This window comes from Engystomops pustulosus, chromosome 9 (genome assembly GCF_040894005.1).
Source record: "Engystomops pustulosus chromosome 9, aEngPut4.maternal, whole genome shotgun sequence".
NCBI lineage: Eukaryota > Metazoa > Chordata > Amphibia > Anura > Leptodactylidae > Engystomops > Engystomops pustulosus.
The window spans coordinates 5390180-5396179 of record NC_092419.1 but is presented as its reverse complement, the minus strand read 5'-3'; positions in this window follow the sequence as shown (position 1 = coordinate 5396179).

Here is a 6000-nt window from a genome sequence, read left to right as displayed (position 1 = left end):
CAGAGAAGTGTCAGCTTAGCGGAGAGCAGAGACCACGTCATCAGGTCAGATCAGCATCTGTCCATATATGGTCACTGCATCTCCTAGGGTTCCCCAGAGCAGACATCGGGAGGGAATCCTTTTCAGAGAAGTGTCGGCTTAGCGGAGAGCAGAGACCACGTCATCAGGTCAGATCAGCATCTGTCCATATATGGTCACTGCATCTCCTAGGGTTCCCCAGAGCAGACATCGGGCAGGGAATCCTTTTCAGAGAAGTGTCGGGCTTAGCGGAGAGCAGGGACCACGTCATCAGGTCAGATCAGATCTGTCCATATATGGTCACTGCATCTCCTAGGGTTCCCCAGAGCAGACATCGGGCAGGGAATCCTTTTCAGAGAAGTGTCGGGCTTAGCGGAGAGCAGGGACCACGTCATCAGGTCAGATCAGCATCTGTCCATATATGGTCACTGCATCTCCTAGGGTTCCCCAGAGCAGACATCGGGCAGGGAATCCTTTTCAGAGAAGTGTCGGCTTAGCGGAGAGCAGGGACCACGTCATCAGGTCAGATCAGCATCTGTCCATATATGGTCACTGCATCTCCTCGGGTTCCCCAGAGCAGACATCGGGAGGGAATCCTTTTCAGAGAAGTGTCGGCTTAGCAGAGAGAGCAGGGACCACGTCATCAGGTCAGATCAGCATCTGTCCATATATGGTCACTGCATCTCCTAGGGTTCCCCAGAGCAGACATCGGGCAGGGAATCCTTTTCAGAGAAGTGTCGGGCTTAGCAGAGAGAGCAGGGACCACGTCATCAGGTGCAGATCTCTATCCATATATGGTCACTGCATCTCCTAGGGTTCCCCAGAGCAGACATCGGGAGGGAATCCTTTTCAGAGAAGTGTCGGCTTAGCGGAGAGCAGAGACCACGTCATCAGGTCAGATCAGCATCTGTCCATATCTGGTCACTGCATCTCCTAGGGTTCCCCAGAGCAGACATCGGGAGGGAATCCTTTTCAGAGAAGTGTCGGCTTAGCGGAGAGCAGAGACCACGTCATCAGGTCAGATCAGCATCTGTCCATATATGGTCACTGCATCTCCTAGGGTTCCCCAGAGCAGACATCGGGCAGGGAATCCTTTTCAGAGAAGTGTCGGGCTTAGCGGAGAGCAGGGACCACATCATCAGGTCAGATCAGATCTGTCCATATATGGTCACTGCATCTCCTAGGGTTCCCCAGAGCAGACATCGGGCAGGGAATCCTTTTCAGAGAAGTGTCGGGCTTAGCGGAGAGCAGGGACCACGTCATCAGGTCAGATCAGCATCTGTCCATATATGGTCACTGCATCTCCTAGGGTTCCCCAGAGCAGACATCGGGCAGGGAATCCTTTTCAGAGAAGTGTCGGCTTAGCGGAGAGCAGGGACCACGTCATCAGGTCAGATCAGCATCTGTCCATATATGGTCACTGCATCTCCTAGGGTTCCCCAGAGCAGACATCGGGCAGGGAATCCTTTTCAGAGAAGTGTCGGCTTAGCCGGAGAGAGCAGGGACCACGTCATCAGGTCAGATCAGCATCTGTCCATATATGGTCACTGCATCTCCTAGGGTTCCCCAGAGCAGACATCGGGCAGGGAATCCTTTTCAGAGAAGTGTCGGGCTTAGCGGAGAGCAGGGACCACGTCATCAGGTCAGATCAGCATCTGTCCATATATGGTCTCCAGGGCTTCCCCAGACACAAGCTCTTTATATAATTAAATTACATAAAGTTTTGCCCAGGCTGAGATTCGAACCTTGGACCCTCTGCACCATAGACAAAAGCCTAACTAACTGAGCTATAAGCCCAGTGATATAGGGCTGAGGATTTCTGGTAACTAAGAAGTGTTATCTGCCATTTACACTGTGACACAGACTAATGCACTGATATATAGAGAGGGATCTTCTCAGAGATTATTATTGTAATTATTCAGACTATTATTATTATTATTATTATTATTATTATTATTATAAATTTTATTATTTTTATTATTATGGAGATGATTATTAATAATGGTAATAATAATAATAATCTCCATAATAATAATAATAGTCGCAATAATTACAATAATCTGAGAAGATCCCTCCCTATATACCAAGGCAGTATATAGTCATAGTTCTTAGTTACCAAAATTCTCCACCTTGTTAATCACAGAGGTTATAGCTTAGTTGGTTGAGGCGCTGTGTCATTATTGTACATGGACACAGCAGGTTCTGGGTTCAAATCCCAATGAGGATAATTTTTTTTTATTGAGATGATTTTTATTATTTTAATATGGCTAAAATTTGGGGCGTGGCCAGGGAGTGATTGGGGGTGTGGCTTAGGGGGATCGCGTGCTACGCGTGCCGCCATTTTGTCCCTCTTTCCTTTTCACAAATGTTGGGAGGTATGTCTATATATGAGATGTCTATGTATGAGATGTCTATGTATGAGCACCGCTCTCTATTTCCTGGAGAGCTAACAGTAGTCACGCATTAATACAGGCGGTCCCCTACTTAAGAACACCTGACTTACATACAACCCCTAGTTACAGACGGACCTCTGGATGTTGGTAATTTCCTGTACTTTAGTCCAAGGCTACAATAATCATCTATAACAGTTATCTAAGGCGTCTGCAATTAAGATTTATTGGTAATCCTGGTTCTTATGACAACCCAATATTTTTAAAATCCAATTGTCACAGAGACCAAAAAAATGTTTGGCTGGGATTACAATAATAAAATATACAGTTCCGACTTACATACAAATTCAACTTAAGTACAAACCTACAGACCCTATCCTGTACGTAACCCGGGGACTGTCTGTAGTGACTATTCATGTGGGTCTGATCTCTAGGAAATGTCACCACCCCTTTAAATCTGTGAATTAGTTTCTGATTCCTTCCCAAAATTAAGACGTATTAGGTGAAACTGAAGCCTCTTGGCTCGCAATGGGATATCAGCAATTAATGTTTGTTAGTTTTAGGTAAACTCTGCCTGAAATCATATGTTTCCCACATGGTGCAGCATCTGCATTGGGCTCCAAATGACTGAAACGCTCGGGTTTGTTATAACTGGATAAAGTTACATGTAGCTGATTTTGTGGAGGATCTTCCCACAGATTTCATATTTTACCCTGAAAAATCAGCAAACGTTCAAAAGCAGAGAATCCGGGGGGGGGGGGGGGATGGGAGGAAGAAAATAACAAATGTACCCACAATCGAGAGCTTAGTGGAAGGGAACATTGGCTACTTACATTCCTTTATTAATGTAACCGTGTGTGATGTGTCCGCTAATATGGCCGACAGCGCTAGGTGCCAGTAACTATAGACTTTCCATAAGCCATGAAGGGTTTAGTACAGTATTAACCTATAAGTGTCGGAAGTAGTAGAAGAAGTGTCAGTATATAGTCAAGTAACAGAGGCTATAGAGAAATATGAAGCTACAAGGGCTCCAGTGTTCTCCTTTTACTTCATTCTAACTACAGTCAGCAGCTGAGCGGCTGTATCTAAGCTGCCAGTATATAGACATCTACCTTACATAGAGCTGAGCTGCTGTATCTAAGCTGCCAATATAGAGACCTCTACCTTACATATAGCTGAGCTGCTGTATCTAAGCTGCTAGTATATAGACATCTACCTTATATATAACTGAGCTGCTGTATCTAAGCTGCCAGTATATAGACATCTACCTTATATATAACTGAGCTGCTGTATCTAAGCTGCCAGTATATAGACATCTACCTTACATATAGCTGAGCTGCTGTATCTAAGCTGCTAGTATATAGACATCTACCTTATATATAACTGAGCTGCTGTATCTAAGCTGCCAGTATATAGACATCTACCTTATATATAACTGAGCTGCTGTATCTAAGCTGCCAGTATATAGACATCTACCTTATATATAACTGAGCTGCTGTATCTAAGCTGCCAGTATATAGACATCTACCTTACATAGAGCTGAGCTGCTGTATCTAAGCTGCCAGTATATAGACATCTACCTTATATATAACTGGGCTGCTGTATCTAAGCTGCCAGTATATAGACATCTACCTTACATACAGCTGAGCTGCTGTATCTAAGCTGCCAGTATATAGACATCTACCTTACATACAGCTGAGCTGCTGTATCTAAGCTGCCAGTATATAGACATCTACCTTACATACAGCTGAGCTGCTGTATCTAAGCTGCCAGTATATAGTCATCTACCTTACATAGAACTGGGCTGCTGTATCTAAGCTGCCAGTGTATAGACATCTACCTTACATAGAGCTGAGCTGCTGTATCTAAGCTGCTAGTATATAGTCATCTACCTTATATATAACTGAGCTGCTGTATCTAAGCTGCCAGTGTATAGACATCTACCTTACATATAGCTGAGCTGCTGTATCTAAGCTGCCAGTATATAGACATGACATCTACCTTACATAAAGCTGAGCTGCTGTATCTAAGCTGCCAGTATATAGACCTCTGCCTTACGCACAGCTGAGCTGCTGTATCTAAGCTGCCAGTATATAGACATCTACCTTACATAGAGCTGAGCTGCTGTATCTAAGCTGCTAGTATATAGTCATCTACCTTATATATAACTGAGCTGCTGTATCTAAGCTGCCAGTGTATAGACATCTACCTTACATACAGCTGAGCTGCTGTATCTAAGCTGCCAGTATATAGACCTCTACCTTACGTACAGCTGAGCTGCTGTATCTAAGCTGCCAGTATATAGACATCTACCTTACATAGAGCTGAGCTGCTGTATCTAAGCTGCTAGTATATAGTCATCTACCTTATATATAACTGAGCTGCTGTATCTAAGCTGCCAGTGTATAGACATCTACCTTACATATAGCTGAGCTGCTGTATCTAAGCTGCCAGTATTTAGACATGACATCTACCTTACATAGAGCTGAGCTGCTGTATCTAAGCTGCCAGTATATAGACATCTACCTTACATAGAGCTGAGCTGCTGTATCTAAGCTGCTAGTATATAGTCATCTACCTTATATATAACTGAGCTGCTGTATCTAAGCTGCCAGTATATAGACATCTACCTTACATAGAGCTGAGCTGCTGTATCTAAGCTGCCAGTATATATACATGACATCTACCTTACATAGAGCTGAGCTGCTGTATCTAAGCTGCCAGTATATAGACATCTACCTTACATAGAGCTGAGCTGCTGTATCTAAGCTGCTAGTATATAGTCATCTACCTTATATATAACTGAGCTGCTGTATCTAAGCTGCCAGTATATAGACATCTACCTTACATAGAGCTGAGCTGCTGTATCTAAGCTGCCAGTATATAGACATCTACCTTACATAAAGCTGAGCTGCTGTATCTAAGCTGCCAGTATATAGACATCTACCTTATATATAACTGAGCTGCTGTATCTAAGCTGCCAGTATATAGACCTCTGCCTTACGTACAGCTGAGCTGCTGTATCTAAGCTGCCAGTATATAGACATCTACCTTACATAGAGCTGAGCTGCTGTATCTAAGCTGCCAGTATATAGTCATCTACCTTATATATAACTGAGCTGCTGTATCTAAGCTGCCAGTGTATAGACATCTACCTTACATACAGCTGAGCTGCTGTATCTAAGCTGCCAGTATATAGACCTCTACCTTACGTACAGCTGAGCTGCTGTATCTAAGCTGCCAGTATATAGACATCTACCTTACATAGAGCTGAGCTGCTGTATCTAAGCTGCTAGTATATAGTCATCTACCTTATATATAACTGAGCTGCTGTATCTAAGCTGCCAGTGTATAGACATCTACCTTACATATAGCTGAGCTGCTGTATCTAAGCTGCCAGTATTTAGACATGACATCTACCTTACATAGAGCTGAGCTGCTGTATCTAAGCTGCCAGTATATAGACATCTACCTTACATAGAGCTGAGCTGCTGTATCTAAGCTGCTAGTATATAGTCATCTACCTTATATATAACTGAGCTGCTGTATCTAAGCTGCCAGTATATAGACATCTACCTTACATAGAGCTGAG